At 32.6% G+C, this 27,899-nt stretch overlaps 1 protein-coding gene and 1 long non-coding RNA gene across 2 annotated transcripts in view; one reads left to right on the forward strand and one right to left on the reverse strand.

Annotated features, from left to right (window-relative positions):
- LOC134229947 (TNF receptor-associated factor 2-like) overlaps positions 1-4,612 on the reverse strand; it is a 17,959-nt gene extending 13,347 nt beyond the window's left edge. Inside the window, exon 1 of the mRNA XM_062711725.1 lies at positions 4,453-4,612. The gene's annotated coding sequence lies outside the window, so the exon portion shown is untranslated. The remainder of the gene's footprint in view (positions 1-4,452) is intronic.
- LOC134229948 (uncharacterized) lies at positions 4,012-21,678 on the forward strand. Its single transcript, XR_009984259.1, has 3 exons — positions 4,012-4,084; positions 6,481-6,540; positions 21,177-21,678. It is a non-coding gene; the product is annotated as an uncharacterized LOC134229948 (long non-coding RNA).
- Positions 21,679-27,899: the final 6,221 nt, after the last annotated feature.

Here is a 27,899-nt window from a genome sequence, read left to right on the forward strand (position 1 = left end):
TGCGTAATGACGGTTAATTAGACTGGAACCATGGTTCTCTTTCAGAACTATAGGTAGACCCTGTTTGTATGTCTTTCCTATCAATCAAGCAACCCTTTCTCTCTTGTGTGTATGTATATTGTATTTCATGTATATGACTATATCCATGATATACAAGTACCAAGTAAACATTCTCTTTGCCCCACGCAATGACCCTTAATTGCTCAGTCAACTAATTGAATTGAATATATTTACATTGTAACTCTGCTTCTGTTTTTTATAATTGGTTAGGACTTCATCAAATTCAAACAAGTGATGACTTGTATTATTTAATCATTGAATCATATAATAAAAGTTATAAAACATTTTTTTTTAAGTTAACACAATGATTTCGCCACCTTCGAAGTACAATCTTTTGTATCTGCAATTTTTGACCTATACTCGGCAATCAGAGCCAATGAGCAATGAGGGATCGTTTTTGTGTCAACACCTATGGAACGCCAAATTAACATATATTCAAATATTTGTACCTATCTTCAAATAATTGTACCTATCTTCAAATGAATTGAAGATAGGTACAATTGAATTAAAGATAGGTACAATTGAATTAAAGATAGGTACAATTGAATTGAAGATAGGTATAAATAATTATACCTATCTCTAAATAATTATACCTAGGTACAAATGAATTATACCTATCTTTAATGGAATTACACCTATCTTCAATTCAATTAAAGATAGGTTCAACTGAATTATACCTATCTCTAATTCATTTGAAGATAGGTATAATTGATTTAAAGATAGACCTGTATTCAATTAAAGATAGGTTCAACTGAATTATACCTATCTCTAATTCATTTGAAGATAGGTATAATTGATTTAAAGATAGACCTGTACAATTGATTTGAAGATAGGTTCAATTAAGACATATCCATAAAGGAATTGAAGATAGGTACAATTCAATTATACCTATGTTCAATTCGTTTTATGTTGTTGGTAACTAATGAACGCTCCCTTGGAGACAATATTGAGTATGGAGGGAAACGCACAGAACCTACACAGCGACGACAACAAGGATGAAAGGAGAAATACAGGTTAATTCAAAATGTGCAAAAAGCATCATATACTTATAAAAATACACATGTATATCATGTAGGTATATCTCGTATTGCAGCCAGATGAAGAATCCGATAAATGTTTCGCGCCAGCTGTGACGTATCGGAAATGACGTATGATAAAGGGAGTAGTTGTTATTGTCAATATCTTAGTAATTAAAGATAGGTTCAATTCAATTGTCTCTCTTGTGTGTTTAAATGTATTTATACCTATCTTCAATTCATAGCATTTGTACCTATCTTCAAATCAATTGTACCTATCTTTAAATGAATTAAAGATAGGTATGCTTCTGTATAATTGGTTAGGACTATCTCTAATTCATTTGAAGATAGGTACAATTGATTTAAAGATATGTACAATTGAATTTAAGATAGGTACAATTGAATTGAAGATAGGTACAATTATTTGAAGATAGGTACAAATATTTGAATATATGTTAATTTGGCGTTCCATAAACACCCACTGCGACACACGAAACCTCGGTTTAAACGGTCTTGTCCGAAGGACCGGTCTCAAAGTCCACAGTGGGATTCGAACCAGCGACGTATAAGGATCAACTACTTTCTCCGAGATTAGAGCAGACGTTCCACCACTAAAACGTCAAGTGTTTTGTTCGCTAAAACCTCCTGTCCATCCGCTATATGAGCATGTACAACGCCGATTTTAGTCGCCGTCATTACAAAATTATGCGATAATTGAATGTTTTAATTCATTAAAGTATTTACACATTTTGTGAAATCATTTTTGGATCTACAGTGTAAATTATCCGTAGATAGTAGTAAGTTGCTCTGATCGACACATAAGATTCTCTTTTTTATGGTTGAAATTTCAATGACAAACTTCATTCATACTTTTCAAACAGTATTTTTGAATAACCAAAGAATTTCCGAAGTGTCCCATTTCTGCTTAACACTCACTAAATAATCTTTGACATACAATAATTATGCAAACTGCGCAGAACGTCGCATTAGAGAAAACTTTCTTCTTTTATAAAAATATCTCGCTCAACCTTGCCCGAATCTAGACACATAAATTATGTCTGCACATAAATTGGACATAAAAATTTCAAATCTAGATACTTGTCTCTTATCAGATTACTTCAATTAATGGCAAGGGTGCGTACACAATGTCAAAGGTCACCCCTGGATGGAAAAGATAGGAAGAACTTCAAACTTGCCATCTCAAGTAACAAAGTGTAAAAAGATTGCAAAATTAGTCTTAAAAAGCCAAAGAAACACTTGTATACACAGGAATGTCGAGAAACCATTATTTCCCTTCTCAATGTCTGATAATTTATTCGCAATTACATATTCATACAGCATCTTGATGTGCAACCTGACCGCTGTAATCAATAGAGAACAAATTGTATACAGAAAGGGTGTAACTATACACCCGAACGGTGTAATCCAGTACGCCCCGCCAGTTCTCGGTGGTCCTGATATAGAGACCAAAAACACACCCGGTCAGTTCTCAGTGGTCCTGATGTGGTATATAGAGACCAAAAAACACACCCGGTCAGTTCTCGGTGGTCCTGAAGTGGTATATAAGGAGACCAAAGCACACCCCGTCAGTTCTAAGTGGTCCTGATGTGGTATATATAGAGATCAAATACACACCCGGTCAGTTCTCGGTGGCCCTGATGTGGTTTATAGAGACCAAAAAATAAACCCGGTCAGTTCTCCGTGGCTTTGATGTGGTTTATAGAGTCTAAAAACACACCCGGTCAGTTCTCGGTGGCTTTGATGTGGTTTATAGAGACTCAAAACACACCCGGTCAGTTCTCGGTGGCCCAAGATAGAGAAACACATCAAGTCAAATTTTGGTGATACGGGGGCATGTAGAGACCTGAAAAATACATCGCATCAGTTGTCGATGGTCCACGGACTCATCCTGTCAGTTTCCGCGGTGGTCCACGGATGTTGTATACAGAGACAGATGAACATTTATAGTCAGTTCTCGGTGATCTAGAAGTAGTATAGAGAAACCAGAAAAATCACGCCCAGTCAGTTCTCGATAGTCCAAATGCATGTGTGGAAGATAAATAAGAGACAAATATCCAGATGGTACAGACAGGGACACACGTTTCGATGGTCCTCGAATTCAGTGGTCCAGAGATTTGCATCCCGCAAGTCAATTCAGTGCTGCTGGAAGTTACAAAGCCAACACAACAGGAGGAATACTTGTTAAAGCAGATTACTATTTTGTACCTTCGTTGCTGAATCTTAGGGCGAGTGACATACAATATATGAGGAAACCCATCAAACGAAACAATTCAGATATGAATTTAGAAAACAATTTGGACTTTCACTTGTTAATTAACATTTTTATTTGGAAAGACGTGCAGACAGTCATATGGAATGTAAAAATGTTACGACATGTCCAAACCACGAACAAAATGTACCATTTTTCTCCCAGAGAGAACTTTGGATGGACTCCAGACCGTGGCTTGAGACCATGGATGTGGCATGTCAAACGTTACAGTACTCTATCTTTTCCATTTGCATCAATTAATTTTCAAGAGTATTCTGAAGTTGTCTGAATGATTAACCGAAAGTATTGTCTGCGGAATTAAATTTAGGTGTTTTATGCACAATATACAGTGTACATTTATTTAAAAGTTTTAAACACATGAAATAGAAATGAATGACCTTACATAATAACAGTATATTGGAAATTTTTCTCACGGTTAATACACGGTTTTTTTTACAGCTTATAACTCTGCAACTTGCGATGAAAGCAATGTGAGATTTGTTAGGGGTGGGATGGAGGTTTAGAATGAAATACATGTATCGCCATAGCAGTTCTTCGATAAAGAAACAAAGTCGACTAAGATTTTTAAAAAACAGCATTTTAAATATGCATATATGTATGATTCAACTTAATTCAGAGAAACAATTTACTTTCAGTATTACCTCCAGAGAATTGCGTACAAGTTTTTGAAGGGGCTTCAGAACACGAGCTAAGTAGCACCTATTGATATTTCTTTGAGGTAAGAATAAAATATGCTTAAAAACTTGTCTGTACAATGTGACTTTTATATACTATTTCACTTTTACTACATAAATTTACTGTAGAAAAGAGAGATTAGGAGAGAAACATTCTATAAAAGTACAGACAAACAAAAACTGGATGATTCAAAAGGAATACTTTTCATCAGAAGTCTGAAAGAGCTATCATTAGTACTATTATGTTAATTTTGAATTTACTGGGTAAAGAATTAACTGGAGATAAATGTTAAATTTACAACAGATAGTACATGTAAATTTTGCATTTACCTCCACACAGAGTCAATTAAATTTAGTACGTATACTAGTGGTTTAAAAAACAACTATATTTATGTAAGTTTTTCATACATACTCATTTCCTGACGACATATGGAAACATAACACGCGTCACAAGTTTATCAACAGAATTCCAGTTTTCCATAATATGCAACTGAAGTTTCTCAAAAATCGAATAATTTGTAAATTCCATTTTCTACATTGAACGATTTGAAGGAAATCATATTTACCCTTGGTATATATATAGATTGTGGAAAACCCTGTGCTAAAAATATCTTTTATTTTCTCTCACGACAGATTGGCAGTTAGATACTACGGGGGGAAGCCCATTTAGGACCTTTCAAAAAATATTTCTGATATAACGAATTGTCGAATTTGTTAGAACGAATTTCATTCGTTATAGAAATTTTTTTTCGTCATAACGAATTTAAATTGCTATAACAAATTTGTTGAATTCGTTATAACAAATTCAAAAATTTGTTATAACAGATTAAATTCGTTTAAACGAATTTTTAAAATTTGTAATAACGAATTAAATTCGTTTAAACAAATTCAATTATTTGTTATAACGAATTAAAGCCGTTTAATCAAATTCGACAATAGGGGCCTATAGAAAAGATTTGTGAATTTGTTATAACAAATTCAACAGATTTGTTTTAACAGATTTAATTTGTTATAACGAATTCAAAAAATGTCATTACGAATTTGATTTGTTATAACAACTTTTAGAATCCATTTGAACGAATTTAAAATTTTATAATTTCTGGAATTCGTAATAACGAATTTTAGATATCTGTAATAAGAGATTAAATTCGTTATAACGAATCCCCCCAAATTGTTTGTACAAATTTAATTCTTTTTAACAAATCTGAAAAATCGTTATATCGAATTCAAAAATAGTCAGTGTTTCATCATGACTTAAACATCTATAATCGTATGGAAAACGTTATAGTCAACATTTGTTTGACTTTAGATTGTAAGGTCATCCACTACAGCACTTGTGAATCGACGACTTTTTAAACGATTGATATTCTTGTTTCATCAACTCTTGTGGAAATGTGGCTGAAATATTGCCGACTCGGTGTAAAACAACAATATTCAACCCTCATCTTATAGAAATATATTTTCCGTAAATTAAGCATGCTCTGGCTACGAGACACAAACCCTATATTCTGGCGATAAGTAATTTTGGGTTATATTGCTAAACAATTAAGGGAAATTGACAATAAAAAAGTTGAAGTTATTTCGTTTATTATAAACTTTGTTTGTTAGGTTACCATTAATAGTAAAATAGCCAACCAACAACAAAAACTATATACGTCAATACAAATGAAAAATCTGGACGTTTGATTTTTATTTTAAAAATATGCATTTGTGAACTGAATTGATAACACCCCCTCCAAAAAAACAAAAAAACAAAAAGGATAAATATCTTCGTTGCTGTAACTTGCCAGCGAGTATAGATGTACCTTTGAAGACGTATCTGCTTATATTTACATCCACTGAATATTTTCTCCTTTATTTTTTAAGAAAACCCATTGCGTTAATCACTGCATGAACAACAGTAGGCATGTCGCCTGTACAGTTTTCTTGATCACTGGCGGTTCCATCAATGAAATGTTAAAGACGTTCGCATCATTAATACAATAATTAATCTTTTTAATCCTACTTTAAATGATTATGTAAACAGATATAAATATAAACAATAAAATGTCTTTGTTAGTTATTACTGGAATTAACGGTCGAAGCTGTTGCAGGAAAAATTTACATAACCCGCTTACGCGGGTTATGTATTTTTTCTGCAACAGCTGCTTCCGTTAATTCCAGTAATAAAAAACAAAGAAAGCATTTTATTGTTTAAATAATAACGGATCGTCCAATGAAGGAAAATGTTACCAAATACGTAATATAGTAGCTGTGCTCAGCAAATTCTAACAGAGAGCAGCGAATACAATCAATCAAACCTTAAGATATCGAATTTTTGAAACAAAAATAGAGAAAAGCTCTTAGTTTTGTTTTTTATCTTTTTGTTAAAATACTCAATATGTAACTTTGCAACCGACATTGGTTTTAAAAGCATATTACGATATCTTTCTTTACTTAGTTCCAGATATCATCCTTTGACCTTTAGCAGAAAAATCAACGTTTACAGAATCAATGGTAGGTTTGTATAAAAAGGCACATTCCCATGATGGAAGTATTGTCCTCTCTGTAGAAGTAATAAAAGATGAAGCTGTTCAAGAGTTTCCCATCAAAGTAATCAATCCTAACCAATCAATGCATACAACGCCACATTTCATTCTTCGAAGATTTTTATACCATCACCGCTTACCAAAAAACGTATCTCAAACTAGTTTAATCCATGCATTGGAAGGGACTTTGCAATGCAGTTTAAATATTTTAAATCAAATATCAACATATAAAATGACCTTGGGTTAAAACAAAGTTATGAAAAAGATATATTGCAAGAAAAAAATATACATAGTTATTATTGAGTAAGATAGAATTATCTTTCTTTGAATCGTTTTGTAACATTTCAGCTTTTGGCTTCTTTAAAACTTAATGGTTATGGGCATATGCCGAGGTGTAACATGAAAAATGTTGCTACGGACCTGACTATGAAAAGAGTTTTCATTTTAACTCCCTTCAAATATACTTATTTAGCAAAAATAAATAAAATATATAGCCTACTGGTCTACCATCAAATCTTCTTTACGGCTACATTTCATGTCGAGTACTGGAGGTCTGATATGTACCGTTAAAAGGAACTTTTGACAACTTCTTTATTTTGAACAAGATGCGTTTCTGAAACGCTAATGCTCCCGTATGCCTGCTTTTGACCAAGGCTAAAATTCCGAATACAAGTCAATTTCTAAGGTAAAATATAAAATATTTGTTATCCAAGGAAAGAACTTTCCAGCTGTTTGAATGAATATACCTATGAAATATAAAGCCCAGGCACAAGTTCATTCCTTGTTGGAAATCCTACATTCGACATCTTGACCTTGCAATATGAGCCACTTTTTGCAAATTTTGGCAAACTCTACACTAGAAGATAACTTTTGAATAGTTGATGCTGGGAATTTCATACTTCATATTTGTATACCTTATGAGAAGGCCTTTTCAAATATTATACATTCTTAATCTTTTGACTTTGACCTTGGAATTCGACGCACTTAAGTAAAATTTAAACCTTGGTCATATCTTTTGAAAGGTGTGCGCTAGGAATTTTATATTTCATACGTATGTTTCTAGCTGCAATAATGTAGCCCTCTCCGATTTTTTTTATCTGATATTTTCTGGAGAGGGCCACAATTCCATCGCATCTCCGTAATGGTGCAAATATATTTTTTTGATACGGGTGATTGGAGGCAAAATAAATTATTTTTACATTAAACTTACTTCTTATAAGACGGAATTTTTATTCACTGTCAACAACATAGCCTGTTAAACTCGAAAACCATGTAAAATAAATCTGTGTCTTTCCCAGCTGCAATATTCAGCAGCCATGACAGTTCACGCGCGACGTAGTGAGACTCTAGCTTGAAATTTGGAACAACCAAATAAAGCAAATGTCGATGTTTATAAACGATTGTGCTTTAATATATTACAAAAACATCGATAAATAAAACCATTTCAAGTGTTATTTTTGCGCAAACAGCGATACGTATGCTTAAAATAAGGGAATTCCTAGTAGATCCGCTCCTATAGAACCTAAATTCTCATTGGCTGTCCCAAAATACAATCCATCAAGGTCAGTAAACATAGCGGATAAATTCAAGTTAAGCTGGTGACACACACGAAAAATAACCGATATATGGGTCGTTGTGAATATTTTTGGATCGATTTATGTTTTGCATAATTACATATTTGGATTCCAGGTAAGAGCTAATAATAAAATAGCCGTTTACTGATAATTTGAGCCGAAATCCGTGCGGGAGTGATCCACTGCCGCATCTGCGCCATTATAGAGATCCTAAGGAGTTGTAGCCCTCTCCCCCCCAAAAAAAAAAAAAATCGGAGAGGGCTACATTATTGCAGCTAGTATGTTTCGTGTGGGAAGACCTTACTTTTCTATACCAACAGTTTTGACCCTATCCCCTGACCTTAGAGGTTGACTTCATTTTGAAAAAAAAAATAACATTTTCAATAACTTTTGAAAAGTGTGTACTTGGGATTTTATATTTAACATGTGATCTTCTTTTGGAAAGACCTTAGCTTGGGTACTACATGTAGGATTTTTAATCTTTTCTCCTTGATCTTTGAGGTTTACTTACTTTTGAAAAAAAAATAATATCATTACATTTGAACGGTTCGTGCTCGGGATTTCATATTTCACTTGTGTATTTCTTGTACCAAGATCTTCCACTGGGCACCATTAATTTAACCATCTGATCATTATCTTACTTGTGAAACTTTACCTTTGCAATAATTAGCTGCGGGTGAATTAGTGATTCACAAATGCATCTTGACAATGGAGTTTGAATTGCATTTTTAATCAAAGTTCGCCTTACAGGTAAGTCTCCTTTAATTTATTAATTATGATGTTGGTACTCAAAGAAAAGTCTTGTCACAAAGGATACATATTTGAAAAAAAAAACTATAGTACAAGCCGTTCAAAGTTATGGTCAATGTACATGTATAATTTTTCGTTCAAAGGTGGGTCAACCTCCCAGTCAACTTTAATGGGTCTTGTGACAAGGAATATGCACGTGAAATATGAAAGACTTAGCAATAACTGTTCAAAGAATATACGAAGGTTCAATTTTTTTTCTTTCAAAAATACATCAAATCCAAAGGTGTTTGCATGTCAAAAGGTATAAAATGTTTTCCCTCAATTTTCCTTCAATTATGTAATGTTTAACTCTTTCAATATTAGTTTATAATATTTGTCTTTGTAAAACTCAAATATGTGCAGTAATTTGTACCTTGATTTAACCAGTTGTTAAACGAACATATTTCATCAACAATAGCTACTTTTTTGCCTGTATATAAAAAAATTGTTTAACTTGATTTTCGATTGTGGAATAATTCCAGACGAATGGCTCACGGGCATTGTCAAACCGATTTTTAAAAATAAAGGTGACCCAACAAATCCAGAAAATTATCGTCCAATAACTAACACTTTTAAGCTGTCTTGGTAAGCTTTTTACCTCCATTTTATGTAAACGCATGGAATGTTATGTAGAGAGCTCAAATCTTATAAGCGAAAGCCAAACGGGCTTTCGGAAAAGTTATTCTACCTTGGATAATATACTTAGTTTACATTTTCTTATAAACATGGTGATATCTCTCAAAAACAAACTTTTTTGTGCTTTTATTGATTTCAAACAGGCATTCGACAGAGTGTGGAGAAATGGGCTTTGGTACAAACTGTTGAATAATGGCATTAGCGGTAAATGTTTTACTTTTATAAAAAACATGTATAATGGAGTCAAGTCCCTTGTGACTATGAATGGTCTTTCATCTGAATTTTACAATTGTATAACATTGGTGTCCGCCATGGAGAAAATTTATCACCTCTCCTGTTTTCTATGTATATTAATGATCTAGAAGAGTTTCTCGCCAGTAAAAATGTGCATGGGTTATCTTTTAATAATGTAAGCAGTTCAAACTCTGTAGAAAATGAAATTTTGATTAATTTTAAATTATTTATTTTGTTCTATGCTGACGATACAGTATAATGTCTGAGTCTGCAGAGGGTTTACAACATGCTCTAAACGAGTTTCATTCGTATTGTGTACAATGGAAACTGAATGTCAATGTAGACAAGAAAAAAATTATGATTTTTTCGAAAGGTCCATCTGTTAAAAATGTATTTTACTACAATAATTCTGTTATTGAAATTGTGAACGAATTTAAATACCTAGGTATACTATTTTCCCGATCAGGTTCATTCTGTAAAACTAAAAAACATTTATGTGAGCAAGCTCAAAAAGCCATGTATGGAATTATACGAAAAATTAGAGAATTTAATTTACCAGTAGATTGCCAGCTCTGTTCGATAAAGTTGTCACTCCAGTACTTTTGTATGGATGTGAGATATGGGGTTTTGAGAACATTGAAATAATTGAACGTATTCATCTTAAATTTTTGAAATATATTTTTAATCTAAAAAGTAGTACTCCTAGTTATATGGTTTATGGCGAAACAGGTCGCTTCCCTTTGTATATAACAGTGTTTTCAAGAATGATATCTTATTGGGCAAAATTATTGGTAAGCCCTGAAAATAAGATTGTTTATGTTACATATAGACATTTATTTGAACAGTTTTGTTCAGGAAGTCATAAGAACCCTTGGATTTTATGCATAAAGAATATACTTGATAGTTGTGGCTTTTCAAATGTATGGAATGAACAGACCTTTTTAAATATGAAATGGCTAAAGGTTATAGTTGAACAACGTCTTAAAGATCAGTACATACAGAAGTGGCGAAGTAATATGCGCGATTCGTCTAAAGGCCTTTTTTAAAGAACCTTCAAAACAGAATTTGGGTTTGAAAAATATTTAGCTTTACTACCAAAAAAATTTAGAACTATTTTAATTAAACTAAGAACAGCAAATCATCGTCTTCCAGTTGAGACTGGGAGATGGTTTGGAATTCCCAAAAATGATAGACAATGTAATCTTTGCAATAATGGACAAATAGCTGATGAGTTTCACTACATTTTAGAATGTAAATGTTTTTCTGATTGTAGAAAAAAATATCTTCCAAATAAATATTGTAATAGACCAAATTTTTTCAAATTATCAGAACTGTTGTCATCTGCTGACTCTAAACTATTAATTAGACTATGCAGTTACATAAATAGAGTCTATGAAAAAGTCTGTCCTCCATGATTATTTTTGTTACTTCATGAATGTATTTCCGCCATTTCACGTGTATCTTGTATATTATCTTTTGTATATATTGTACATATATTGTTGAACCTCATGTACCATTGATATGGTTTGAGTGAATAAATTGAACTTGAACTTGAACTTGATTTCAAATGGAGAGAACTAATTAATATAGGCCGTTGGCCTGCTGTTCAATCCATGTTAATTATACTTTTTTTGTATATTATGAATAAAATACTTCTTAAATTAAATTAAATTAAATTAAAAGGTATAAAATACTTGTACATGCACGTGAAGTCAATAAAAAAATTTAGTAAAATTTTGCAAAAGTGGCTCATAATGTGAGATCTAGTTCAAGAGGTGAAATATGTTAGTGCCCAATGATAGATCTCCTCGCAAGGAATTAACTTGTGAAAATGAAAGCGAAAGCTTTATCCAAACTTAGGTTATAGGCGAGGCTAAAGATTTTGCAGGCTGACAAACAGCTATTATGACAGACAGACTGACGGACAGGGCAAAAATTATATACAATTGAACCTCAGAACCGTCCATTAAATGGGTATAAAAAGCATTGTTTTTTCCAGAAGTTTTTAGTAGAATGAAGTACTCAGTAAAATTCTTTAGCCCTGATTTGTGGTGTTTCACATAGGAACCAAAGGTAGACAAAACGTTTCTTTAAAAAAAAAAAAAATTAAACTGACACTTATAGCTATTGTATCTCAACGTGAAAGGTTATGATTAGAAAACTAGATATTACTTTATATAGTTTATACCTTAAAAAGAACATTTTAAAGGATTAATATTTGCAATTATTTTTATGATATGCATTAAAAAAATTATCTCGAAACTTAATGATCTAGCAAAAAAATTACCTCCTAATCTAACTGAGAAACAGCGATATTTTACCTACAGATATACAAGATGTTCGCTTATCTGATCTGTATTGCTCAATTACTCTTAATGGTGGGCGACCCTTTTTGTGTCAGATTTATTCTGGCTTCTGAAAATGTCATTTTTAGTGTCACATCGCTGACATCTTGCGTAACCTACGAGAGAGACTCGACCTCGTTCACACGTCGGACTAATTTCCCCGTGAGAAAAAATAAATAATGTTAGATACATGTATATATATATTAAAAAAACCTACCGATTTTTGTGCACTGTATATAACAAAAGTGTACGCTTATAGTTTATCAATAGCAATTCAAAAATTATCATAAATTTCGTAGTAAACGAAAAAATAATCTCACGCAATACTTTTGAAATATTATCTGTTGCATAGTTCCTCATCATTTTTATCTGTTTGCAAAGTTCAACCATCCTCTTGACACAGAGGCTGAAGTACATTGTGAAAACGTTTGGGTGGGACCTAGATGTTTGGATGCGATGTCCGGGTTTAAAGAGAAGTAAAGTCTGGGTGTTTCCTACAGGGTGTCGTGTTTCTATCGGTATGTTAAAATCCCAAACAGAGATTGACTTCGTTTTCTGACAAACTTATCAGCTGTTCGTTCCGTGTGTTGTCTGGGCACTGTCTTCACGCTCCCTCTATTAACAAAGGGGAGAATTTCTGTTTTGCTGTGTAATGGTTCTTGCTGAGTGTTACATCAAGGCTTTGTGTCAAGGATTGTTTAAATAAACAATTTTCAGTATGTTGGTAGATAGAGGTTGTCATGTGTGTCTCTCTGGTTTATCTTAGTGAACTCTATCAATTTATATATTTTTTGTACCGTCATTGTATTACAAATATAATTCTATATATTCAAATATACATGTAAATGTGTAAATCTTTGCTTTAATTTAGAGGAAAATTAGTGTATTCTGAATACCACCTGAAAACATCATCATATGGTAGTGCAAATATTCAAATATACCTCAATAACATTTCCCCTCCATAACAAGACTTTAACTGAAAAAGAGGATGATGTACATCTTTGTGTATATGCCCTACTCTTATAAATCCCGCCACTGGGCATATATAATAACAAGAGATAATTTTTCAGCTTTAACGCTTAATAATTTTATATTTTAATTGTTTATAGGATATCTATCAAATAAAAGAAATTTAACTTATAACACTGAGTGAATAGAAATAAGTGTAAAATAATTATAAATTCTATAGATATTATTTCCTCTTAAGATTCATTTACACGTGTGGAAAACTAAATTGTTCATAACGAAACATGTTTCATTATTTTGTAGTTTTTTTCCCCTTTCACTTTACTATATGTGTTCTTGCAAGTGGCAAGCTTGGAAAATAGAAGTAGAAACAAAACTTCACAAGACATTCCTACATAAACACAGTTTTTGTAAATGTGACACCAATTATCTGCACCGACGGATATTTTTTATCAGTCTGTTGCAATAAAGCAATGCGTTAGCCTTGTAAAATATCTTGTGTTTGTTTTGCACGTTTTAAAATGTTGAAAAGTAGATCTCCGATATTGGCAAGGAAAGCTTGAAGAAAATATATAGTATTACCAAATATTGACGTACAAAGAGAAAGTAAATACAAGTGATTGGAGCTCGCCCGGGATGAATAGACCAACACAACCTATTCTTGTCAGTCAGAAATGAAAAATTTAAACACACTTTACAATTCTTTGAATCTACCTCTATAAATCATTAATACAAATTTTGTATGAAAAATGAAATAAATAAGAGACTAGAAGGGCGTTTTTTAAATCTTGTTTTTAAAGGTTCTTAGGTTCCACACCGCATGACCTTGTGATATATTCTAGTCTCTCAATCGTATGTGAAAATCAAATACCAGATCTCTACAATAAGTTCTCATAAAAAAAACCTTCCTCTCCAAAGTTGAATTATACACAGCGCTTGAATGCGCGCTTTGCCGACACAGGAGATTTACCCCCAGACTCCTGTATAACTTTTGACGCTTGAAAAATACATCGGCTTCTCGAGTTTCGGGGCTCCGTTTTTCAGTTAGGTCTCCTTTTCCATTGAAGATTATAACATTGTTGTTGAAGAAAAAAATTCTTCAATGGTTTTCCGCCACAGCATTCAGATTAGTTCATTTCGTATGCGTATTCGTTTTAAAGGAAATCTGAAAAATAAGGTCTATATTTTCTTCTCATACAGTGTGCCAGCTTAAGACACGTTCACAGCAAAACCAGAGAACTGTGCAAATGTATTACCGTGATTTCTATTAAAATCTTATAAACCCAGAACTCCTTTTCATGAGTTCTTTAACCTTGTTCTGGTTATGATTTTGTAAGTCGAGTTCTAATAGATTTGTTGATAATTTAAAAAAAAAATAATTTATACATACTGAAATACTATTTTGTTATGGAATTAAAAGAAATAATGAAAAAAAAAAAACACGGAAAAGATGATAAATCTAAAAACTAGGAATTAAGGCACTAGGACAATAAGTTAATGAGGATGATACCATAGACTCCTTCAGTTTCCGCTGCCGTAGAAATTATCTCCTAGATGCTCTGTAACTCAACTTTACGTTCATTAAAATTAAATTAAGTACAAGGTTTGAAATACAACTACTTAATCTAGGAAATGGTTGATATCGTAGCTATTAAGGCCTGCTCCGTTAAATACACAGATCTCTGGTTTATAATTCTCCCTCACTCATAATATTCACATAACAGGATCCTGAAGAATTTTTTGGAAAATATTTAATAAGTGTGATGTTACTTACACTATAATAATATAATATTTTGTAACAATTGATTTAGATAATAACAACAAAAATTTGTAAATAATAAAAAAAATGTTGACTTGAACAGTCAGCAACAACAAGGTATCACAAGCATGATCAAGGTAACGAATGCGACCGTCAGCAGTTCGGGGTGGGATGCCATTTTTTAATCTGCGCTTTTGTACTGGCCTAGGACTAAAGCGTTTACATGAAATACAGGGGTAGTACCACAGAAAGGGACACGCCCATTTATGTGGGAGGTGAGGTAGCGAATGAAGAATGCCACACTATTATTATCAATTTCACTTCTCTGTCCTCGAATAATGTGATGAAGATGAAAATCACAGATATAATCCAACCATGTCCTGAATTTCCATACGTACATACAAACACATTCACACGCAGAAAGAAAATCGTTTCAGGTATCCGAGTTCGATGACACTGTCATAGTTCGACTTTTTGTAGAAATTAAGTAAAGGGCAATATCTTGGTGTCCTCCGAAGGAAGCGATATGTAACGCATTCCATCCATCTCTATTAGCCAGTTTAATGTCTGCACCGAATTTGACCAAGATTTTGACTTTATTAAGACTCCCAATAAGACAAGATTGATGTAAGGCCGTCTGCCCCTCATTGTCGTATAAGTTTATATTTATCTTCTCATCCCGTGTTTCAAGAATCTTCTGTAACTCTTCACAATCGCCATTCCGAACTACATCCAAAAAATATTTCTGAAATGGGTTGCTTTTGATACCCGTCCCGTTCATGTCGGCAACGCTGAGCACAATGTGTGATTTTGACGGCGAGTTACAGTGTGAGAAAAAATTGACACACATTCCAGACCTTCGCGTAAAAGCCCCTATTTGATTTGTTCAGATACTGTGTGAAGGTAGACCAACCCGATGTCAGATGTAAAATATGTTTTGATTGGTGGATACAAAGGAGCACTTTATTGAAGAAGTTTATTCACAAGTCTAGCGTGGGAACGGGCTCTGATCGCTGTCCTATATAGATGTACATAGACAGAGTCTGAATTCCAGGGATCCGCCCCTTCCGTGGCCTTTACTATACCAGGTAATGCTGGATCAATTGCTGATAGATTTTCCTTAACCGTGGGAGCGGATTATTTTACTACAGAACTTGCTAAGTAATTCTTTTGACACGACGGGGGATGATCTATTAAACAATGGGATTATGTCTCGCAAACATGGGTCAAATATGTAGCTATTGTTTGTTATCATTCGACAATTTGAAGTTTCATAAAAGATAATTGTGTTTAGTTTTTGAGATGTAATGCACTAAGCGCCTTTTCAAACAGATAAACTTGGGAAATAAATTTTTTATACCGCCTCTTTGATATTGTTTATAGACGCTAGAGAAAAAGTCAAAAATACCTTTTGAGTTGCTTGAAAGAATTCAACTGTTAAGAGGCATATCATTAAAATTCAATCAAATGTAGTAGATGAAAGTAATTTGTTATTTATATGACGTTTTTATTTACTCATTGCTATAGAGTTATGCATTGGAACAAACATAAAAACCTGAAATGAAAGTGAAGTCAATTATATAATTTATCATCAGCTTTAAACACCAAACGAATATATTACCCTTGAATTTACATAAATTAATTATAAATTTTTACAAAAAAATCTTATTAAATTTTTGCAGTGAAATAAAATTAGAAACCCTATTTCTTCGCTCTAAATGGTTGATTGAAGTATGCATGGGGTTTAAAAAAATATTACTATACTAGTAATTATTTACACACAGATTTGCTTGGGTTTTCCCTTGACTCGGGTAGACTTCTCAAAGTCGCACGTTAAACAGAACCACGGTGTGAAACATTTTCCCATGTGACGATCCAGCCCTCCAACAACATATTGACATTGTTACAATTTTCTTTATCACCAGCTTATTGTTATCGTCAAAACTTAGCCTGCAGCAATTATGTATCGTAAGCATGGTTCTTCTACACATAAATTAATGACCCCTGTGTATATTTCATTGTTGACATGTATAAAAATCTTATCAGAAATGTACATGCTGTAATTTGTAGTGATCAGCTGATAACCTTGATCCCATTTTAAGATACAGGAATTACAGTACACAGCTCTGTGTTAAAATACCTATGGGAACACGGTGTACGATTTCAACAACAAATTGTCAAAGTTCAATATATATTTCACTAATGAGTGCTAAATTAAATTGTGCTGGTTGCCTTTATTGAGGTCATTTTACTAGTTAACTTGTATTGAATTTTTTTTAATCCCCTTCTCTCTTGAAGTTTGATATTTTGCCTTAATACGAACGAAAATGTCTTTCAAAAAATTACAAGGTAAGAAATTCGTCAACTAATGAACAATGTATATATATAAGTATATATTTTGAGATAAATTATGCCTAAGTAAATCTCATTTCGCTTTCAATTATTTAATAAAATCAATTGACAAAGTACTAGAGTATGTCTTCTTTTTTTGTTTTGAACATATTTTATTGACAATATTTTTTAAAAACTTAATTTAAAATCTTAATAGTACATATAAGTAATAAGCAGCATATAAATACACTGTACAACCAAAATTCATTAACATAAAATTATATATGTAAGGAAATTTAAAAAAAAAATAACAAATTACAGAATACTGTATTTTAGTGATCAAAATTTGAAACAAGCATTCACTTTTGAGCTTATACTTGTTTCAAATTTAAATGCATAAAAAAAAATAATAGTGTATTTTTGCTTACTTAATTTTGTAGTGTAGTAAATTCTGAATTTGACGGGTGGCAGTGAATACAAAATTTAACATGCCAATTCATGTAAATTTTGTATTTACTACAACGTGGTAAATTTAAATTTACATGAAAAATTCCATCTTGAAAGCAATATACCAAATACTATTAATCATATCCAAACGTTTCTTTTCGGTAATTTATATACCTCAAACATATTTCATGTACGGTCAAATAGTTTTTTTCCTATGGTGTGTTATTTTCTTTAACGATATGCCATATTATTATTATTATAAGTAGGTTTTGGTAGAGAGGCGGGGCTTTTGAGAATGGACAACTTATACCGACACACTACTTGACCTCCATAAAGAAAGGTTTGGCATTAACTTTATTGCTAATAAATATGGTTAACTAGTATTTATATTTCACGCTTTTAAAAAGATAAGGTACACTTCACTTTCACCAGATAATTAAAAAAAAAATCCTGAAATAAATTTATCAGATCATTGATGGGAGAACAAGATCTCTATGGACTCTTCCAAGTTTCACTCAAACTTTCACTAATACTAAGTATTATTTCTAAATTTCAATTAGACCCGGGTGATCAACAATTTTAATTGATTCAATTATTTTTGTTTGAGATAATCTTTTACTTATTTTTTTATTATCATTACAGAAGTTCAAATTCTTTGACTGTGCGTCAAATATTTCATCTTACGAAGTCTTTATATATTATTTTTATATAACTTGTACTCTTTTTTTGTCTTCTAACATTAAGTCCATTTCTTGAACTACTAATCCGTTTCAGAGCATTTTCTCGTCTTCTTTTTTTCTTTTTGTAAATTAGTCTTCTAATGACATTTAAAGATAGTACGAACTTTATACCTAAAGAATTCTGTATACATAATACCGGTATATAACTGCTCTATAACTTTGAAGAATCCTGTATGCTTTATTTTCCTCAAGTTCTTGCAAATGGTGTTCATTATCATTTTTTGTCTAAAATTTATTGCTTTCTGGTAGAAAATTATGTATATCTATGTTTAAATTTTGAGTACAGTTGTGCCTTGATCTCTAATGGAGCTAATAAATGAAGTCTATTTTTCCTTGCTGTTCATTCCATGTTCATTGTGTATACTTTTATGTGGATCATGAATGAAATAAATTTTCAGCCATATTTGCTAGTGATATTAATTATTATAATTATAAATACGTAATTTTGAAATCTCTTGCATCCTTGTAATCTTAACCTTGCCAAAAACCGTATAACGGTTGGTGCTATGGCTTTCATATTTCACACCCCTATTCCTTGTGACAGAACCTTTCTTTTACACTATTATCATTTATTTCTTTCCCTTCACCTCAGAGTTTGACCTTTCTTAACCTTGGCAGTAACTTATGAGCGATTGGTATGAGTGGCTTTTATACTTTACATTTGTAGTTCTTGTTACAGTATCTTTCTCTGTGTAGCAACGTTTTTGACCTCATGACCTTTCAATTGACCATAGAGTTTGTCTTTTGAAAACAGAAGCTTATAACATTGGATATAATTGCTTGAAATTAATGGTGCAAGGGCTTTCATATTTCACACCTAATATTTCTTGTGACAAGATCTTCTTTGGGTAGTACCATAATTTTGTCCTCAGGACTTTAACCATGGATTTGGCCTACACTGTACGTTTTGAAAAACTTTAACATTGGCCATATTTTCTGAATGGTTGGTAGTAAGTCTGTTATAATGCACCTATATATTCCTTGTGGCGAGACTTGTCTTTTTGTGAAACTATTATTTTTGAGTTTTGACCTCACAAACCTTACCTCTGAGTTTAACCTGTTTTTAAAATCTTTCACTTCGGTCATATGAGTTATCATCTGTAGGCACGAATGTTTCACAGAACGAAGGTTTTTAGAAAATTCTGGAGAATTCAACATTTAATTGCATGCAATAAATCGATTCCAGTAATTTTAACATGTTTGTTGTTATTGTTTAACGTATTGTTTAATAAATAATATAAAGATAACCAAGTTGCATATTAATAATGTAATACAATATATTGGATAGTGTAATGCCACTGGATACAAAAACTTATTAAGCATAATTTAGAGCGACTTTAGTAATTGTTCACTTTTTTTCTGCACTAAAATTTGATAAGAGTTTAGGATTGTCTAGTGCCTTAGCTACTTGGCAAGAGGAAATATTTATTTTCGCTATAGAGAATATAGATATAAGATAAACTGAATGTAACAATCGTTTTGAATGTGCATTAACGTTTTTAAACAGCTAAAGTAATTTAGGTGAGTTTTTTTTATCCTTCACACAATAAGAAATAAGATCGCATATATTTCGGTTAGATTACTAAAAATCTGATTTCGGAGCTTTTTTATACTACCAGCGCGGGAATTAAGCTGTTGAATAGAAACGCGAGGATATGAGAATTTCAGCAGCAATTTGAGGCATTTAGGCGGTGTATTTCGGTGTAATTTCTACACAGCTCCTATTACGGATGCGCGGCTTTCTGTTACAGAACTATAGCTTGTTCACGGACCCCCGCGAGATTATTCAGGCCTTATCTATGTATTACAGAGATTAACATGTACATGGTTTATATCCCCAGTCGACACCCTTGATACGGGATTTAATCCTGACACAGATTCATGAAATTTTCAGTCTGGGGACTTTGTATAACTTCTCATTTGGAATCGGCTCATTTACCATAAGGATAAGATAATCATGGAAAACCTAATTAAGGAATATTAGATTATTTTAATGGCTTAACAAACTAGTCGATTTGACTATTGAAATCTTATGGTGAATACACAAAGATGAAGTTATTTCCTCTTTTATAATTACTGAATTATTATTACTTTTACTTTTAAAAATTCTAATACTCAGTATTCTAATGATAAAGTTTTCAAAAGGATAGAATCAAATAGAGAATTAAAAAATAAAATGCAAAAGTAGAGAAATCTGTCAAAGAAATACCGGTATACTTTATTTCAGAACACAGTCATGTCTAAATCTCTTTAAAATTATGACACATTCCTGCATTTGTGACAATTTATTTTATTTCATCATTTAAGGAAAGCTTTCAAAATTTTATTTTTTTCTCAAGGTTACAAAATGATCCTTTTATGATGTTAAATATTTTTTAAGATGTGTCAGAGTTTAAGTATCATCTAATTGCCATAATTTTTTTCAGACACTATCACGGAGGTATTTTTTATATGAAAATTTTTAAAACGTTTGAGATTTTCGATATCTCCGAATTTTATGATTTGTGTTGTAATTTTGTCATTTTTTTATGGGAATACATTGGCGGGGTCCTGACCAAGCTGTCACAGGGAGACATGTGTTGTACAGTGGCTTCACGGAGAGACATGTGTTTTACAGTGGTCGCATCAGGAGCCGTCCGGAGAGTGACATATGTGGGATGTCGCCTCCAAAACGGGCACCTGTTAACCACCGTGCTTAACGCCAAACAAATTGCTGATAATTTACAGATTGAAATCAGATATCTAAAAAAAGTTTTGAAAATGTTCCACTATTTCTTATCTTTGAAGAGAACACGGTCGCTGCACTTGGCTATACTGGGAATTCGGAAGAAAAGCCAGACCCACGAGAAACGGGGAACCCGCCAAAACTTTGGTCTCACCAAACAAACAAAAAAGCTGTTGGAAATCTCAGATATGGTCGTGATTTGTGCTTTGTACATGATATATACACCCAAGAAAATGAAAAATAGTGCAATGATAAGAAATAAATTAAGTCATTATTTCTTGATTTTGAAATGGGTGTGTGGTTCAATGTGCCTACCATTTCAAAACGTGGAAAAATGTCTGCGTTCAAATTACTTTAATTTTCTTGCACCGAAATTAAAAAAAAAATAAATTGAAGTGTAGTCTTTGTTCTTAACCTGTTGACACATTTATCAAAAGACATGGAGCAGCATATTGCAGCATGGCAGTTGTTGTTTGTCAGAGTACCTCGGTAGATGGCGCAGAAGATAAGCCTTTCATCTGCAGGGTTTCTGGGACCCTGAAACAGAAATCACGACGAGGCGGAACCCAGCCTCCTCAAACCCAGCATCCACGCTCACCCCCCACTTCAATTTGATAAAATCTATTAAACGACTTGGGCTTGCGTTTCAAATTTATTTTTCAGATGGAAAACATTCATATTTAAACTGGAAATGCCGGATATTCAAACTGATTTTAAAACTTTTTCTGAAAAAAAAAATCTGAACAAATATTCTCTCACATATGCTAAACGACATTCTTTTTTTATGGTGAGCTTATTATAAAATTGTCAAGCGATGAATCGCTACAGTAAAATTGACCCCTGAAGTGGCATTTCGGCTTTTTGGTCTCCAATCCGTGGGCTTTTCGCATGGTTATCTATTAAACATTTGTAACGGGCTGGTCACTGCTTCAATTATCTCTTCTCATCGCCAGGAGTGGCCCGAAGAATTTTTCACACAGGAAAAAAAACTTGTTTATGAATGAAAAGAATTGAACAAACTGAAAATTGCAACAACAGTACGATATACCCTCGATACCCGGCGATAACCCCGGGACCTTCTATACATCGCAGGCGGCCGAGCAGAAAAAAGAGGTGCAACAGTAGTGTACGACCTTAACCGCTGATCACTGGGAGAAGTATTGTCTCAGAGATAACTGTCGCATTCGGTGTAATTATGATCCTCAATTCACCAAGATTTCCCTTATAATGTTCTATTCTCTCAATGAAGTCATCATTGTTTAATACACTGAGAGGTTGGTAACCCCGTGTATCTTTTGCTTGTAATAACTCCTCGAGATTACCAGGGCGATATAATGGGGATAAAAAGTCTATCTTTACCTGTTGTTTAGTTTATTTAGAAATCATTAAATACTTTTGTCAGTTTTTGCGGATTCCCACGGAATTTCATTTCCCAAGCCACCAATAGATTCATTTAAATGCTATCCTTTGCCTTCCCAGCTACAGTGCGGCTTGTTCGCCAATGAATTTAAATGGGAATATTGTTCTCGTTCGTTGTTCCTCCATACAAAGGCATATTTAAGAGAGGAGTTAAATAAAATGTAGATAATTCAACATGACCCCTGAGCGATGGTATGGGAAACTTTTCCGTTCTTAGAGATTATTTGACATATAGATGGCATTAGAGGCAATTTTCTCAGTTAATCTGTCGATGAATGACACATGTATAGTGATGAAAGTCACCCAGATTACAATTGTTGTCACGTTGATTTGGAGATCATTGCATATTTGAAATATCTGTCATTGCAATTTACATATACTACATATACACGTATAGATTTCTTATAATACTTACCGTTAATTTTTTTCAACAATCGTTTGCGTATAAATTTGAAATATTTTTTTTACCAATATAAGATGAAAATATAATGTACCATTTATTATTATTAATTTCAAATTTCGCTGAGCATAAATAATAAAGAACTTTTTAACCCCCAAAGATATATACCAATAGTGCATTAAATGAAAATGATACTCTAGATCCGAAAGGTGATTGATCACGACTTCGTTATAAAAAAATACAGAATATGATTTAGAATGCACTGAAGTGCGTATGTATGCTTTTAGAAATGTCACATTTTTTTCTTTAAAAATGTTGTGTGTAAAATTTTGTCTTAATCTGCAGTCATCATTTGTCAAATATGATTTATTAATTCAAGACCAAATGAGTCGTGAAATGTCATCAGTTTTAAATATTTTGCGCATTACGTGTGTTTTTCTACAAGTTATTCTATGTACAAATCGTTTCTTTAAAAATAATTAAAGGACAACCTAAACAATCCATTTTAGTACAAATGCACTGGATTTGATTTTCAAAATCATTTTAACATCTTGCAAAACCTTGAGGATAGAAAATGCCTAAAAAGATCTAGACGTTTTAGTCGATTGAGTCGTTTAGCGAAAAAAAAAATGAGCGACTTAGTGGAAAATTGTGGTCATTTTAGCGGAATGCAGCGAAGACGTTTCTGGGATATTTAAGTGGAATCAATTTTAGGATATTTTAGCGGAATAAAAAATTGTACATGTATGTTTAAATTTTAGCGGAAAGTTAAATTTGATATATTCATAATTTCATTCTATTTCCGTTAACCAGACTCAGTCTTTCGTCCCCTTCCCACCATGAAAGTAATATTGCATGATTGCATGATAGTAATATTTTAAGCAGGATAATATTCAAGGATCTGCATACTAGTTATAGGCAATTGCTAAAATGTACTTATTTTTTCCTGGAAAATATCTATGCATTCTTAAACATTTTTGCAACTCCGTTAAATTGTCGGTAATGTGATACGGACCTCTAAGAACATCAGTTGCGGGATCAGGTGCCATGGAGGAGTAAGCATTCCCTGTCGACGATACACATCTGCCTCGTGTGCTCTTTGTCACGTATCTGTGTTAGTTTCATCATGCTTGAAGCGATTTTTTATTCAATTCCAGAAATTTTAAAATTAGACCCAACGGTCGATTTTACAACTGCTTGCAGGCGCCCTGCATTCCGTGTGAACTCTGCAAATCGGCTGTTATTTTATGCTATCAGATTTTAAAATCGCTTTATTACAATTTGATGTAATACTTTTAATCCCCAGTATTTGTGCCTTATATCAATTATGGAAATTTTTAGTAATACTGGTTACAAGATTCATAGCCATCATTCTCTTGTCAACGTTAAAACTGTCAAATATAAGTGCCATATCTATATAATTAACAATTTCCATGTAGGTGTAAAAGCTATTATTTATTTAAAAAAAAAGTTTTTAAAAAATCATTACGCAACAGCAAGCCATGCATATGTTATAAAGTTTCGAGGTAGTATTCTTTTGTAATCATAGCTTTGTCATGTTGTAAATTTTGATTTTACCGGGTGGCAGTAAATACAAAAATTTGTCATGTTTTAAATTTTGCACTTACTAGCTGCCACGCACCCGGTAAATTTAATTTTAAAATGACAGTTCATTATGTGCTTGCGATTCAGCTGATAAAAAAGTGGGAAAAAATACACACTTCATCGTTTCATTTTCAGTGTTCATAATATTTATATTTTGTAAACACTTTCAATTTATCGGACAACTATTAACAAACCAATAAATGACTTGAGAAAAATTAACATAACTAAGACATTGATATACAATTAACCCTAGATTTTCTCTGATCAAAAATTATTTTGGTTTGAATAAAAACATACAAAATGAAGTACATTGTAATGTTATATACATGTATATATATTGTTTATGGGTTCTCAAAGTAAAATGATAAATTACATTTTTTTCAATTATTGCTTAATAACCAATACCTGGTATTAAGTAATACTTAAAATTTTCATATTTAACGTTTAGTCTCCATCCTTCAAACACACAGGGAACAACACTGCAAACCTTAAAAAACTTATACTTTTCGAGACCTTGCAGTCTTCGTAAGCCTTTTAATCTATCAATGTTTACCCTATGCACTACTGCCTCTTCTTCTGGTGTATACTCATAGGGGGCAATCAAACAGATTTCATGTCAAAATAAAATCCAGTTTTATGTACACACACCTGTTTGCTGCTCTCTCTCGTGTTAATTTTTCTCGCCGAATGTTCTCAGCAATATTGTTACAGATTTATGAGTCTGAGTGACATTTCTAACACCAGCTAATTTCTGCGTGGGCCCATTCCAAGTGACCGTACCCCTCTATAATATATACTCACTGCCTGAAAAATGATTGCAAGACATTACCAGTTTCTTCACTATATACACAATTTACGAAGTTGACTATCCTCTGTGTATTTTTTTTTAATCTGTAAATCAATTATATAATGGGTTCTTCGTGTTGTCTTTATTTGCAAGCTATTTATTGCACTTCCTTACAATAGATTCATCGCCACCAAGTTTCAGCAGCGTGAGAAAGTGTCGAGGTTGATTAGTTTGGGTGATTAGCATGACCAGTAAAATGGCGATAATGGGGTGCCGAATGTTGATGAGCGATGGCCAGTGACAAGTACGATATTACTTGCAATGACACTTTGCCGACACCTTCTGAGATTGTAGATTATTTTAACGTTATTAATTAGTGTCAGCTTGCTCTGCTGATAATTGGAATTCAGTGCATTCAAACTATTTTTGCCAATTGAATGGAATCATTTACAAAGCCGGTAGAAATCAGAAATACCATTCTTTTGAAATAAGTTTTTATTTTCTTTTTTTCATAAAAAATCCAAGAGATATTAATTGACAAAATATATAAAATGTGCCAATGTTTATTTCTTTGAAAACGTTCGGTCATCAAAAAATATATATCTACACAAACAAAACTATAAAAATAAGAAAGCGTACATACAATAATTCAGAAATAAATAAGATCCAAATAAAATAGTGTCAGGGGGCATTCACAGAAGTTTGCTCGCTGGTATCACAAATTACCGCATACTCTGCAACTATTAAGTTTAATTGATTATATGTTGTTTAACGTCCCTCTCGGGAAATTTTCACTGAAATGGAGACGACACCACTTGCCGGAGGAGAGCTGCAAATTTTGTCCTATACTCGACACTTAGGGCCCTTGAGCAGTGAGGGATCTTTTTCGTGCCAACACCTGCGACACGGGTCCTCGGTTTATACGGTCTCATCCAGGACAGGTCTCCACGTCCAACAGTAGGATTCGAACCCGCGACGTAAGGATCCACTCCTTACTTCGCGACTCATTTAAAAATACTTTTGGAGTAGACCCAAAGAAAAATAAAATGCCAGGTAATACATCTAAATGAAATAAATTAGTGATATTAAACTAAGTAAGATTATAACAGTCTGTTATCGTAATCATAATTCTGAATCATGGAAACTGATTTGTTTTAAACTTTTTCCCGCATTATTTTTTAATTTAAGTTTATTTCGGAATTTTCTCATCCCATCAAGGACAATTTTTATTTTATGCACACATTCAATTTCAATAAAGAAGATGGACGAAGAAGGAGGGCAAAATGCCTATGGCGCGACCAAAAAAAAAAGTGAAAAATGAAATATTAAAAACAAAATTGTACTTTAAAACATTTCATCTAACATAAAGTATACTTATTACGTTAAGTTTCTACAATTTCCAAAATCTCACAAAGAGTTGTTCTAAATATTACATGTATCTAAGAAACACAACCTAAAAAGGGCTAAAATGAAAAATTCTTCATATACTTTCATATTTTTATATGAATGGGTCTTCGCTCATTTTTTGAAAAGCTTATACTTAAAGCATACCTGGTATGTTAAACTATTCTTTTTTGTGGTGAACAAAAGCATGGAGCAAATAAAACTATACATGAACCTCTTGTGGGTTCTCCAACATTTGGTATGAACAAAGTTCCATGAACAGGAATTGGGTACTTGCAGCAGTGAAGCAAAGATTAAGCGACCAATTTATTCAAAAATGGCATAGTGATATAAATAATTCACCAAAAGGTCAAATTTACAAATATTTTAAGAGTGATTTTGGATGTTTAGTTTAAAATATACTTTATATATATATATAAATATCTAAATATATAAAAATATATATATACGTAGTAAACTCCAAAAAATTCTAATAAAATTTAGAACCTTCAAACCACCACTGAAACTGGTAATGGTCAAATATTCCACTGGATGAAAGAGTTTGTAAATTGTGTAGCACCTGGGCAAAGAGTAGACGAATTTCATTTCATTTTAGATTGTAAAACATTGAACAGCTTCAGAAAGCACCTTTTACATCCCAGATTTTGTAAAACGCCAAATATGCGTAAGTTTTCTGAAATTATGTCAACGACAAATTTAAAATCTTTAAAAAACCTTTGTATATTCATATCTAAAATAAACCACACTTGCTGTCCTCTATAATTTAAATGTTATCATACCATTTTTTTCTTCTTTCATTGTATGTTTATTGGTATACTTTGTAGATATGTATACGCCTCTCGTTTATGCTATTGTATCAAAGTTATATTTATTATTATTATTATTATTTTTTTACAATTATGACGACTAATTTACAAACTGTACCGCATGTACCACTGATGCTGGTGTGAGTGAAATAAATGAACTTGAAAAACACACTTGGAAAAACTTTTTACTACAAAAGCCCAACCAAAATTTCCCTTCCTGACTTGGGAGAGGGCAAACGAACCTAATTTTATTTGTACCGTTTTTCTGAGAGAAAACACAATTTTGAAATTATTCCATTTCCATTAATTTCATTAGATTGATTTTAAGTGGGCTCAAATTTTGAAGTCCCTAATGGATGATTCC

The sequence above is a fragment of the Saccostrea cucullata genome, unplaced genomic scaffold (genome assembly GCF_032062105.1).
Source record: "Saccostrea cucullata isolate Sc308-1 unplaced genomic scaffold, CSIRO_AGI_Scuc_v1 ctg423, whole genome shotgun sequence".
Taxonomy (NCBI): domain Eukaryota; kingdom Metazoa; phylum Mollusca; class Bivalvia; order Ostreida; family Ostreidae; genus Saccostrea; species Saccostrea cuccullata.